This window comes from Symphalangus syndactylus, chromosome 4, assembly GCF_028878055.3.
Source record: "Symphalangus syndactylus isolate Jambi chromosome 4, NHGRI_mSymSyn1-v2.1_pri, whole genome shotgun sequence".
Classification (NCBI taxonomy): domain Eukaryota; kingdom Metazoa; phylum Chordata; class Mammalia; order Primates; family Hylobatidae; genus Symphalangus; species Symphalangus syndactylus.
In genome coordinates, this window is record NC_072426.2 from 119,816,688 (window position 1) to 119,831,507 (window position 14,820).

Here is a 14,820-nt window from a genome sequence, read left to right on the forward strand (position 1 = left end):
CAGTTATTACCATCACTCAGAAAGGAGGTGGAAGGGAGGCATGGAGCAAACTGATCAGCCCATAAATTGTTGAGCCTGTTACTTGCTTTTGAAATACTCACCTGCGTTCTAGATCAGAAAGCAACGATTTTTATTCCATAACACTTTCAGATGATTAGGATAATCCATTAAGCATAGCCTAAGAACCTTTATTTCCTAAGATTAAATCAATTTGATTCAACTATTTGTTTAGTAGAAGCTTCGATAATAATAATGGCAAAAGGAATTGGGGAGGAATGGTGATGAGAGAAATGTATCTTTTTCTCTCATCAAGAGGTAAGGAAATTAGTGTTTACTGAGTAAGTATGGTTTACCAAGAGCTTTTCTAGATGACATTGTCTTTAGATGCTTTTAAATATCAGAGCAGAATGGGCGAATGAACTATGCAGCGATCCATGCTAACATTTAGACTTATTTGCAATAAGGACCCAGATATGCTGTCAGCCTGTTGCTACCTGGCAAAGTGCACTTCAATTTCAAGCTGATGTGTTTCCTTTTCAGGGTTGAAATTGTTGTCAGCAATCTGTGACAATTCATTTAACACTGAATTTTGGGAATTGTGGTTCTTATGTCACAGGCATTTGAACCACAGTGACTCCCATCTTGAATAGTGGATCGGCAAAATGAGCCTGAGACCTACTGGGCTGCATTCCTAGGAGGTTAGGCATTCTTTGTCACAGGATGAGATAGGAGGTTGGTAGGACTGGTATCATAAGGTACAGTTCATAAAGACACTCCTGATAAAACAGGATGTGGTAAAGAAGCTGACCAAAACCTACTAAAACCAACATGGCGACGAAAGTGACCTCTGATCATTCTCACTGATCATTATATGCTAATTATAATTCATTATTATAATTATATGTTTATATATATTATGTGCTATATCATATAATTATAATTCATTAGCATGCTAAAAGACACTCCCATTAGCACCACGACAGTTTACAAATGCCATGGCAACATCTAGAAGTTACCCTGTATGGTCTAAAAAAGGGAGGAATCCTCAGTTCTGGGAATTGCCCACCTCTTTCCCTCATGAATAATCCACCCCTTGTTTAGCATGTGATCAAGAAATAACCATAAAATTAGCCAATCAGCAGCCCTCAGGGCTGCTCTCTTTATGGAGTAGTTGTTCTTTTGTTTCTTCTCTAACAAACTTGCTTTCTTTTTACTCTGTGGACTCACCCTGAATTCTTTCTTGTGTGAGATCTCTTGGGTCTGGATAGGGACCCCTTTCTGGTAACACTTATGCTCCTTCTCAAGAAACCAAGACTCAGAAAAAATAACCAACTTATAAGGTCACACAGTAAACTCCAGAGTCTGGACTCTACCCAGATCTTTCTAATTCCTAAACTCCAGCTGAGAGTTGCTTTGGGGTTGTTCTCATATGCTGATGTGAAGCTACTCAAGAACACATTCTCTTACCAAGAGGCAATTGTTACAACTAGATAGGAGGAATGAGTTCTGGTGTTCTGCGCATTGCAGGGCAAATAGGGTTAACTATAATTTATTGTGTATTTTTTAAAAGCTAGAAGAGAGGATTTTTATGTTCACAGCACAAAGAAATGATAAATGTCTGTAGGGATAGTATACTAATTACCCTGATTTGATAATTACACACTGTATACATATACCAAATATCACTCTGTATCTCATAAATATGTACAATTATTACATGTCAACTAAAAATAAAAGGAGAAAAAAAGTCAACTGTCTTTGTTCCCAAACCAATTTGTGTCTTTTGCCCTTGTTATTTGGATAACATTATTTAGTTAAGTGTTGAACAGACTAATGAAATATAAATATAGAAGCTGAGTGCAGTGGCTCATGCCTGTAATCCCAACACTTTGGGAGGCCAAGGCAAGAGGATCACTTGATCTCACGTGTTTGAGACCAGCCTGGGCAACATGGTGAAACCACATCTCTACAAAAAATATAAAGATTAGCCAGGCATGGTGGTGTGCGCCTGTAGTCCCAGCTACTCAGGGGGCTGAGGTGGGAGAGTAACTTGACCCCAGGAGGTCAGGCTGCTGTGAGTTGTGATCATGCCACTGCACTCCAACCTGGGTGACAGAGCAAGATCCTGTCTCAAAAAATAAAAAAAAAAGGAAGAAAAATATAAATACAGAAGTTTAGTGTTTCTATGAAGACTAGACTGCTTAAAAATTGTTTTCATATATATGTGGATTATATGCCTGTAAAATATTAAATTTATAAAAATCTAGGGTTCTACATTCAGATTGCTTCAACATTCTTCTGGCATCTTAAAGAAATGGAAACTGGAAATTGGTGAGGCATATGGCTCTGATTCTTTAAAAAAGATGATGCAAAAATCAAAGAAAAGGCAAGGTATATATATATATATGTGTGTGTGTATATATATGTACACACACACACCCTGATTTGATCGTTACTCACTGTATACATATACCAAATGTCGCTCTGTATCTCATAAATATGTACACCTATATATACACACATAATATATAGGTGTATATACATATGTGTACATATGTATATACATTTCCCCAGGGTCAGCATTGGGTTAAAAAACCAAGTTTTCTAATTTATGTACAGAAATGTATATACACCTATATATTATATTCTAATATTTATGTACACATATGTATATACACCTATATGTTATATATATAAAGTGTATACCAACTTACACTTTTAAACCTTTTAAAAAGGTAGATTACAAATTTCCCTGATTTAATTGCCTTTTCCAATTAACTAGCCAGCTGTAGATTTTTAAAGCTTTTGATAAGAAGGTGACATCTCCTATAAAGCTTTTATTCTCTGGTCTGGGAATCCTATCTGCTTATTAATTTTATATATTTCTACAATCGGAGAGAAATTTACACATAAGCCTAACTCTTCTTTTGAGGAAAGAGAAGAATTGGAGATGATAGGAAGGGAAAATATCCAAAGGTGGGTTCTCAAACAGAACTGAGATGAATATAAAAATTGAGTAATTAATAAATGGTTCAACTAATAGTTAAATTTTCATTAATGTTAAAAGCCCATTCTATGTAAATGATCTGTTTCTGTTATTTTTGCCTTCATTTCCCAGTGAAAGCTTATTTTTAAAAAGGCCAACTTTCCTCACTAAACATTCTCAGTAATCACGTTGCTTTCCCAGTCACCCAAAGTCACAAGCCAGAGCATTGTCCAAGGCTCTTCCTCCTTTCAATCTCCAAATCCCTTGAACTCCATCTCGCAACTGTTTTCATATCTGTCCCTTTATCTTACTACGTAGGAGAGATCAGACACAAGGGCAAGCATTTACCAAATACATGTATCAAAGCCAATCCCTACTTGCCTGCATCTCTGCTCCCTGAACCACACATTTTATTTTGTGGGATCCTGATGGAGTCAAAAAGATAACCTTTCTAACTTCCTGTAATATCTGCTAAATGATAACGAGATATTCTCAAAATTAATGTTGCTGAAATTCATTTGCTGTTCTACCTGTTGCTACTGACACCAGTAGCACAACACAACTGTTACGTAGGCTCTCCATAGGTCTCCTGTATTAACCATCCACCACTACCACCATCCCTTCCAGTTGCAAATCTTCAGCTCGGTTCCCTTGTTAATCTAGAATCCAAATCTTAGTTTATAACTGCTGCACTCAAAAGCAGTCACGATTCTCTTGGCCTATCAGACTGAATCCAAGCTCCTTGGCATAAAATATCAGGTCCTCTGCAGTCTGGATCTCTCCTTATTTTTACAGAGGTGGCTCATCTTCTCTTTAAACAATAGCTTTGCTCCTCTAGACAACTTCTACTCATTCTTTAGGTCTCATATTTGGTGTCTTCTCCTCTAGGAAGTCCTACCAATACCCCAGAACAGTGGGGGAGGTACACCTCCTGCTGTGTCTCCAACCCTAGCATCCACCTAGTGAATGCCTTGTATAAACATGCCAAGAAGAATTTGCCAACACTGCAATAGACAGAGACGACCAAAGGCTGCTGTGCCCTTGGGGGCCCAGCTGTGCCAAATCAGTGACTAAGACAACTGTGGATTCTAAGGAGAACTCTTGGAATGTGAAATAGGAAAAAGCCCCGTTGTGGAATCAGTTCTCCCTGACTGAGCTATCCTTTACAAGAGGTTATGCCATAAATACCAAGCACCAGTTTTAATCTCATGCTATTGTGTCAAAATCTCCTCTTTATATACATTGAATAACATTTTATCTCTTCTACTTGTATTAATTTACACAGTTAAATTATCAAGGGAAAATACCAAAAGAATCATACTTTTCCAAGTTTGAGCTTGACTTTTGGCTTTCTTTAAGAACTATAAATGTGATGTGGCAATGCACTAAATTCTTGAGTTATTCTTACACCATTTTTAAGATTAATGTAGTCTTAAAACTGGTTATTCTTAGATTGTGCATTCATTTCATTAAAGTGAAGCACATTTGGAAATTAGCACTAAATTAAATTTTTCCCATTCTAAAACAGCTTATATCAGATGTTAATAGACTTCATTTTCATATTCTTAAAATTGCGCCGAGTAAAAATTATATTTTGTATATAATATATGTAGTACTTGACAGTTATAAAAACCTGCATGAATTTATTTGCTTCTCACAATCCTATAGTACAGACTGATAGGTATTATTATCCCCATTTTAGTGATGAGGAAATACAGGGTGGTTTGAGGACTCTGGCCACATTTACCCAGGGTTAGCATTGGGTTAAAAAACAAACAAACCAATAAACCAAGTTTTCTAATTCCTTGTAAGGATTTGTGCATATGCAGTTGTAGAGAATTCTTTTTCTCCCGAGAGGAGAATGTATAGGATGTAATATTTTAGCTTGGTAAAACCATTTTTCAAGTGTTAAAATTTATTGATACAACCAAAGAATAGGAAAAAAGTTTCTGAATTAATTCTGCTTTGATTTCTTTATCATGACCTTAAATAAGAACAATGATTTTATTAGTCATTTCTATCATTCATTTATAATGTCTGTTTTACCTCTGTAGCTAAGACTATGCAAGTAAACAATTAAATATTTACAAATGTGAAATGTAAAGAATTTGCCTGATTTTCATCATTCTGACAGGAGCATATCTACATTTTTAAGTTTCATAGAAGGAAATTTACAGTGTTTACATTTGTTATTACTTTTCTGACAACCAGTGAAAACTATGTGGAAAAAAATATTGTAATGACTGAAAAGCAAGCTCCAAGGACACAAGAACTTTGTCTTTTTCTTCACTGGCACATTCTGAAGGCCTAGAACAGGCCTGAAAGATAGTTGGTACTTAATGAATATTTGTTGAATGAATAAATGAAATAGTAAAGGAAACAGATGAGGAAATTGAGGCTCATGACTCTGTTAGAAAGGGTTCTCCAGAGAAACAGAACGAGTTGGAAACATGTAGGTGCATGAGAGGGGATATATTATGAGAATTGGCTCATGTGAATAGGAAGGCTGAAAAGTCCCACATTTGACTATCTGCAAGCTGGAAAACCAGGAAAGCTGGGGATGTAATTTAATCCAGTCTGAGTTTGAATTCCTGAGAATCAGGAGCTTCCATATCTGAGGATAGGAGAAGATGGATGTCCCAGCTCAAGGAAAGAGGGTGAATTCCCTATTCCTCTACCTTTTTATTCTATTCAGACCCTCAACTGCTTGGATGATGCTTGCCACCTTGACTCTTCTTCATTCAGTCTATGGATTCAAATGCTAATCTCTTCCAGAAACATCCTCACAGATATATCCAGAAAATCTTGTTTACCAGCGATCTAGGTATCCCTTAACCCAGCCAACTCAACCATCTCAATGACCTTTTGTTATTTGAAAGGTAAAAATAATTCTTTTATTCAACAAATTATTTACTGAGTGCCTAAGAAATTCTAGACAGATTCTGAGGCTCTAGTATAGGACTACTAAGCATCTGGTAGTGCCCTGGGGTGAGGTATTCCAGTTTAGACTGGGTGACTGCGGAAGGCCTCTTTGAGGTGCCACCATTTGAAATCTGAATGAAATGAGGGCACCAGCCATGTGAAGATAATATTACCTACCTATTGTCGAATCATTAAATTAGATGATGCATAGAATGCACATACCTCATACCTCATACATCCTCAATAATCAGCAAATGGTAGATATTATTGGTATTTCTATAGATGGCAACCAAGATATTAATTTCCCCATATTCAAAACTGGGGCAAATCTACTGTGTTGTGATACATACAGATATTTAGATGGCCAAAATGAAGAATTAGTTGTATCCTAATCTATTCTTTATTGGACATGTTGGAAATCTTGGGATTGCATGCTTTGAGTCCTTGGAAGAAGCAGATGTCAATTCCTGCCCCAGAAGGAATGGGTTCTGCTGCACTTTCTGACTTTTTATATCAAAGCCCCACATTTAAAAGCCTGAATGTCCAATTGGGACAGATATTCTAGGTGGGTTTAAGGGCCCTTGAACAGGATTAAGGTTTGCAAATTGTTCACCTTTTTTGATACTTGGGCCATTATATATCAGCATGTCAAATGCTTTCTGTAATTTTTTAAATCTGCCAAACTTAAAAAAGTGTTCCTAACTCGTCTGGAATATGTATTAAGTCTTATATTTAAAAACATAGCTTACTTTTTGACCTTTCAAAAATTTGTTTATTATGTATTTTACAAATTTGTAAAGTTTTTTCTTAAATGTTTGTAACATTAAAACATTGTTTTATTGATTCTCTAATTTTTAAAATCTCATTTTACAAATAAAATATGCTATTGTAAAGTAATCAACCCAAACAAAAAATATATGTAAGTAAGAAACTAAAAATCACCCAAGATAACCACTGTTGTTGGTAAATATCCTTTAATACATTTCTTCAGACATACATATGAATACTTAGATACACAATTTTGAATAAATTGGATAATATTTTACGTGTATTTCATTAAGAATACTTTTTAACCATTTTGTTAAATTGTTTATCCCTCTCTTCTCCCTCTTTTACCCATCCCTCCTCACCACAACTATAAAAAAATTAGAAAACTGTTTTGGTCACTTGAACACCTAGTGTAAAAACCCCTCCAAATCAACTAATAAAGATATAACACATTCTATTTATTGGATGCATAACATTAGTTGAATCATAGTTTGCTTATGTATATACTGAATGAGGAGCATTCTTGCTGTGTCTCGTTTTTGTCACTATGAACAAAGCTATGGCAAACATCCTTGCACATGTACCCTTAAGTGCTGATCATTTTATGGGATTGCTAGGGGAAAGTCTGCGTGTACTTGTAATCTTAATTGATATGGCCAGAATTGCATCCTCAAAAGAGATTAATAGTTCACATATCTCTTTTGCATTTTATCCAATACTTATTTTCAGTGTTTATACATATACATATCCACATAATTAGGGCAACTACAATAAATTTATTGCAATATTATTGATGCTAGAAAAAACTCAGTCATTACTCAAGTTTTACCTGGTTCACTGATCTTGTCATCTGCATTTTAAAAGTGAGTGAAACAGGGCTTTAATAACCATGTTTCCAAAGCTATGCCAGGCAGCCGAATAGAACTATCATCAATAGCTCCTGAGAGCCACACTAAGAAGTTACTCACTTAGTTCCACCAGTTCTTAGAGTTAAGAATGTTCTCTGCATTCCATTTAGCAGAGAAAAATGGCTCCATTTTGCCAGCATCGCTTTCTGATTTTCATCACACTGCTGTGATATTTGCTTCCAGCACCTGAAAGCAGTATAAAAATGCATTTTAAATCATTAAATAGCATTTCTATGTTCTGATTTGCGTTATAAACTATAAAAAAAGATTTAAAGCTATGAATCTCAGCTCCTTGGCAGCATTCTTATTTTTTAAATGCTGAAAAAAAAATCAAGAGCACCCATTGAAGGAATGTAATGCCATTAACTCATTGTACTGATACATGATGATTTATTTACAATCTGATTATTATAATTAGAGTTAACATACCAAACCCATTCAGGCTCAGGTTTCACAGCAATGTTTGAAGTGATTTTTTGAAGTTCCTAATAATTGGCATCTATTTGCACAGGTGGAAATTGGTGCCTCCTTTGTTATCTTCTCAGATCTACCCAGTCCCTTACCCTTAGAGTCTCTGCCTAGCTTTCAGCTGTGATGAGAATAGAGCAAAACGTACTATTCAGTATTATCCACTCTATTTTCATCACTTCTTCAAATTAAACAAAAATTAAATTGTACTGTAACCACAGAAAGATTTTCTAAAGATGCATTAAATATTTTTAAAAGCTTGCTATTGTGATTATTAGATCCACATTTCATAAATAGCTATTCATCTCCATGTAAGGTAGAAGAACAATCTTGGGGGTATAAATGAAGCAGAAACTTTGAAAAAAATCTTCTGTCCAGTAGCTGTGTATATGAGCAGTGAGTGAGCCCCAAGTGAAATGCCCAGCAATAATCACCGCATATACATCAGTCCCTAGTGAGCTGTATATTAATGTCTGCCTGGAAATTTAATGGCACCTCTAGGCATAAACAAAGATTTATTAAAATAGTAAGTAAAATATTCCTGAACACTGGATTGTTTTTTGAATTTTCCTATTCTGCTTTTGGAAATTAAGAAAGCCTATATTGTAATGCTAAAAGACATTGATTGAATCAACACCTGGCATCATTTTATTTAGGTTCTATTTTACATAGCCCAAAGCAAATAATCTACTTATATTTGTATTCAAAGATTTTTATTTCTAGGAGAAAAACTGTAATGGTTATGAATATAGTCCCTTTCGTCAGGTTCTTTTTTTCCATCTACCACCCACTTTTATATCCACTCTCTTCCTTCGTATCTCTCCACATGCTTCAGGAGGACAGAATCCCTGGAAAGATTTGATTTTCATAAAAAATAATCAATGGAAGAAAGTTAATGTTACAGAGACTTTCATGAATCCATCTTGAACAAGCAGCTTTGAAGTTCTTGTGGTCTCCCTATAACAACTGTATCCAACATGGCATCTGGTGGATAACAGATGAGAATCATCATTTTTTCAAAGAAAATAATCTAGGGCTGCTGTCTATACCATTGGGCATTTCTTCATAACATTTCAGCAGGTAGAATACAATGATGCCTTGAGAAATCTTGACTTGAAAAAATGTGGTATGCTATATCACTACACTCATAGTTTAGGGTCTTCACCTTGAAAAAAAGCAAAACTGTACCTAATGTATTACCTGTTCCATCCCCTCTTAGAAATGACAACACAACTATTTTTGAAGGAACTAGAGCTCATTATTCTTAACTTCCTCCTAAGTATCTCTCTCTCTCTCTTTCTACTCATCTATTTAGTCAAAAGTTAAATCTATTTAATAAAGCAAGTAATTTGTGAGTAAACATTTGTCACTAAGATCTTTTTGTGTGGGTTTTGCCTTAAATTATGAAAGGACTATTTGGCAGTAGTACTTTATCTGGTATATAATGCTCATTACATAACTGTAATGCTCATTACATAACTTTTCAGTAGCTGAAAGGGTTAGTGAATGATGCAACTTGATATACTTTTTTTATTGTAGAAGTTTGTAGTGACTTGTATAACAAGTTTATTTTCCCTGCAAACATATTTACAGGTAACAATTTGAGCAAATCACTTTGAGATGCTTTCATGAAATAGTTTTAGCAGTTGTGACCAATTTAGGTACAGTTTTCTGACATAGAATATATTTAAGGACTCTGAGAGAAATCTTCCTTTGCTCCTATGAGTTACTATTTTTTTTATTTTTGTACTTTTTTTGAGATGGAATCTTGCTCTGTCACCCAGGCTGGAGTGCAGTGGTGTGATCTTGGCTCACTGCCGCCTCTGTCTCCCGGGTTCAAGCAATTATCCTGCCTCAGCCTCCTGAGTAGCTAGGACTACAGGCATGCACCACCATGCCCTGCTAATTTTTGTATTTTTAGTAAAGATGGGTTTCACCATGTTGGCCAGGCTGGTCTCGAACTCCTGACCTCAGGTGATCCTCCCCCGCCTCAGCCTCCCAAAGTGCTGGGATTACAGGCGTGAGCCGCCGCCCCTGGCCGATAAGTTACTATTTTAATTTAAAACCTACTTGATATAATGTCTCCAAAAGCAAACACTATTTTCCTACATTTAAAAAAGGGTATTTTCCCAATCGTCACGCAGATAACCTAGTTTAAAGTTATAATGATGGGCACAAGCTACTATGATGAGGAATAGTTGAGAGATTCATTTCTCTTCCAAAAGTGTATATTTATTCTTTATATCTCTCAGCAATGCAGAACGTGGGCAAACAATGTCACTTTATGAGCTCTGTCCACTGGTTTTAGCAAAAATAATTGCTTTACCAATAAAAAGAGTGATAGGAAGTTAAGAAATAAAGGATAGACTGCTCTCAAAAAGAAGAAAATTGCGCAAACGTGAGGATAAAGTTTAATTAGGGAAGCTCTGCAGTGCCCCATCTCATAAAACTCATTTTATTAAATTTATGTCCCATATTTTTGCCACACTATATTGCTTTCTGCACTTAAAATCTGGCCATGAGGATATGAAATTATTTTCCCACTCAGTCACTGGCTTCAGGGGACACAGTTCTGATTGCACCAGGGTCTTTGGTCCTCTTGCCCTCTGTACCTTATTCAAAAGTTTCAGCAAATTTGACCTCTGAGAAGATACAATTTCCTTTTAGCCTGATAGTTTGACTTTTCTGTTTGCATATTAGAACTCTGCTCAGATGTAGAAAGTCTTACAGCTGAGCTCAGGAGCCAGAGCCAATATCAAGTGAAGTTTTGTTTCTGATGTATTAATATTTCACAACTGGGCCAATTTCCTTATTCAGAACTTAGCAAATAAATCCTATTTTTCAGGGTCCATTTTGGAGTGACTTGCTTATAAAATTCTCTCTATGACCTAGTCCGAGTATTATCTGGTTAATTCTATAAAATGTCTTTGTTCCCAACATTAAATCATGCCATTGAGGGAAAAAATCCACATGTTCTGGAAGTCTTGATTATCTTGGAGGGCTGCCAAGGCTGGTAACATCTAAACATGTGCTCAATTCCCCTCCCTTTCATTTATAGTGACTCGGTCTGACCAGAAAATTTCTATTGTTGAATTTGATCTTGTTTGAGAAGAAGTGGTATTTTCATTTATGTTTAAATTATGTTTCAAAAGTACATTCATTAACTAGCAGCTTAGAACTCATCTTCCAATGAAAACTGTTGAAAATCAGAGGCTGAATGCAAACACAGCTGTTTGGGGTCAGGCAAGTATTATTAAGAGTGAAGAAAGCAGGGTAGAGTATACATGGTTTTTTAAAATTTCAGTGAAACAGAGATTACTGGGCAAGAAGAGCTCTGACCTTTATTCCCAATCAAATGCAATCTTCAAGAGTAAGCAGATAGGACTTACACTGCTTCTTTCTTTGGCTTTGACGATGAAAGTGTTCCCTTGTCGGAATGGTCCAGGGCCTTTAGAGTGGCGGTCCCCAACTTTTTGACACCAGGAACCGGTTTCATGGAAGACAATTTTTCCATGGGCGGGGAGATGGGATAGTTTGGGGATGAAACTGTTCCACCTCAGATCATCGGGTGCTAGATTCTCACAAGGAGCATGCAACCTAGATCCCTCGCATGTGCAGTTCACAATAGAGTTCATGCTCCTATAAGAATCTGATGCCACCACTGATTTGACAGGAGGCAGAGCTCATGTGGCAATGTGCCTCCTGCTGTTGGCCCAGTTCCTAATAGGCCATGGATGGGTACTGGTCCATTGCCCAGGGGTTGCGGGGCCCTGCTTTAGAGGACTCAGCCTTTCCTCAGAGAGTGGCTCATGACTCCTTTGCATAACTGGATGATGATTTGGAGGGGAGAACATAAAAAGGTAGGGTCATGGGGTGAGTTCTGATTCACTTTAGTACTTAATTAGGACGGAAATTGTGGCCCTGTGTAAACATCCAACACAGCTTACCTGTTGGGGGCCACTGAGAGGCAATTGTTTCTCTATTCTTTTAAGGAAACAGAAACAAGCACAGTTTTGAAATAAAGGAGCTTTAAGCAGAGGATTTTTAGACATGATTTATTTTTTCCTTGAGGCCTATCTTTTCAAAAGCTGCACACATATTTTGGTCTGCCTTGTTTAGGAAAAATAGACACTGATCACAGTTCATTAATCCCATTTACTTCGTTGCTAGATGGTTGCAGTGGGGGCCCGAAGCCTTATAAAAGATCTATAAAATACTGCGTACTAAATACTAAGATATAAAACTCACTATGAAAATTAGTAGACAACTTTATATTAGTCATAACACAAAGAAAAGAGTGAAATATTCAAGAAAACACCTCAAATGCTAGAACTTGAAGAAAGTAGGTTTAATTTAATATGGATGAAGCATTGAAGACAAACTTGAGCAAATTGTGAAGTAGGCTACCGTGCATTTGTAGTTTGTCAACTTTAATTTTAAAATTTAAGAAAATGTCCTCCATATAAGAACTGTATAGCACTAGCACCATTCTTGGGCTTCCTGGCTGTGATGAGGACAAGGATAGCAAACTCATGACCTGCAGACTCAAGCCCGCTGGACAGATGGATTGTTTAACTTTGAAAAATGTGAATAGCTTGGAGTAAGATGACACACTTCGCCACCCCCTGTGGCTTTGCACCCTGCTGCTTAACACATGCCTTGCCCACTTGGGCTCTGAAGGTGTTTATTTTCAGCCCTAGATTACATTACTTCCTTTGGGACTCAGAGATGTTAACAGAAGTAATGAAAGAGAGAGAACCAAGGAAGAATAGACGGAACCAGAGAGAGGGAAGAAAGAGATTCTTTTGACTAACGATGCAACAGTTGGAAGAATAGAGAAAGAAAAAAGATTTATTTGACAAATATTCATTAAGTTCCTATCATACACCAAGCACTATTCAAAACACTGGGGGAAAAAAAAACAATGAACAAAACAGATCAAGTTCTTACATTCACGGAGCTTACATTCTAGTTGGGGAGAAATATAAAACAACAAATAGCTGGGCACGGTGGCTCCTGCCTATAATCCCAGCACTTTGGAAGGCCCAGGTGGGAGGATTGCTTGAGCCCCGGAATTCGAGACCAGCCTGGGCAACATGGCAAAAACCCATCTCTACAAAAAACACAAAAATTATCCAGGTGTGGTGGCATGCGTCTGTAGTCCTAGCTACTCAGGAGGCTGAGGTGGGAGAATCGCTTGAGCCAGGGAGGCGGAGGTTGCAGTGAGCTGAGGTTGTGCCACTGCACTCCAGCCTGGGTGAGAGAGTGAGACCCTGTCTCAAAAAAACAAGCAAACAAACAAATATTGTTAATGGAGATAAGTAACATGAAGAAAAAAATTTAAAAATAGGGATATAAGTGACAGGGCAGAAAGGAAGATGCTAATCTATAAAGTGGTCAGGGAAGGACTTGTTGACAAGGTTACATTTGAGCAGAGATGTGAAAAATGGCATTTCAGGCAGAGGAAACATGAAGTGCAAAGATCCTGAAGCTAGGCATGATTAGTGAGTTAGAGCACAAAGGAGGCCAGGCTAGGGGAGGAAGGCATGAGAAGGAAGCGGTAAGACATGCAGCAGTGACAAGGCAGTGGAGGGTGCAGCTCTAGTAAGAACTTTAGAGTTCCACTCTAAGGGAGGTGAGAAGAGGGCTTTGAGTAGAGCTGTGATATAATCTTGCAAGAAAATTCCAATTGTTCCGTTAAAAACACAGAAGCATACTTATCTGGCAGGGGAGATACCATGTTCACGAAGTTGGTTTTCCAAGGGCCAGGCTTATCCATTGCATTCTGGATGTGCTGACTCCTGTGATTTGCCCGTACGTGGGAAACTTGACTGCATAATTTGTGTAGTGAGGGACTGCGTTCATGCTTTCCCCGGTCTTCACAGCCTAAGAACAGGCTCCCTCTGTGTAAAGAAATAAAAGAAAACACAGAAGCATGGGCAGAAGTCAGTAGAACAATTAGGAGGCTCTTACAGTAGTTCAGATGAGAAACAGTGGTGGCTTTAAGAGAGTCATAATGATGAGTGCTGCTAGGAAGTGGTCTGTATTTTCTTTGAAAGTAGAACAAGTAGGACTTGTTGATGGATCAGATGTGGAGTGTAAGCAAAAAAAACAAAAGTGCGCTCAAGGTTCACTCTACTTTCTTCTGTGTTTAAAAATGTCCACAACAAAAAGCAAGAAAACAGAGAGAGGGAGTCAAGGATGACTCAAGATCTTGGACTCAAGAAACTGAGAGAAAGGAGTTGTCATTTACTGTTATGAGCAAAAACAGAGAAAGGAACATATGTGAGGGGTGGGACCGTGAGTTCAGTTTTGGGCATGTTACATTTGAGATGCCTGTCAGTCCTCCATATGGCAATACCAAGTAGGAAGTTGATTATATGCGTTTAGAATTCAAAGAAAAGGCCTGGGCTATAGATGGAAATTTGAAATTATCTGCATGTAGGTGGCATTTAAAGTCTGAAGATTAAGTGAGATCACCTGAAGAGTGATAAAGGAGAGATCTGAGGATTGAACATTTTGGCACTCTCAAACGTAGAGGTCTGGAATATGAAGAGGAACCAGCAAGGATATAGCAGGAGGAATGACCAGAGAACTAGGAAGACAAAAAAAGAAAAAAAAAAAAAAAGCCAAGCAAGGAAGGCATTTTAAGAAAGGGGAATGATCAAAAGTGACTCAAATGCCTCTGATAATGAAGGAAGACAGGAACTAAGAAAAAACCATTAGCTTGGCAACACGGATATCACTGTTAATCTTTGAGTGCATACA

General features: G+C 37.2%; 1 non-coding gene across 1 annotated transcript; it reads left to right on the plus strand.

Annotated features, from left to right (window-relative positions):
• Positions 1–13,765: 13,765 nt before the first annotated feature.
• LOC129481484 (U1 spliceosomal RNA) lies at positions 13,766–13,928 on the plus strand. The gene has a single exon (XR_008657468.1). It is a non-coding gene; the product is annotated as a U1 spliceosomal RNA (small nuclear RNA).
• The last annotated feature ends 892 nt before the right edge of the window (positions 13,929–14,820 follow it).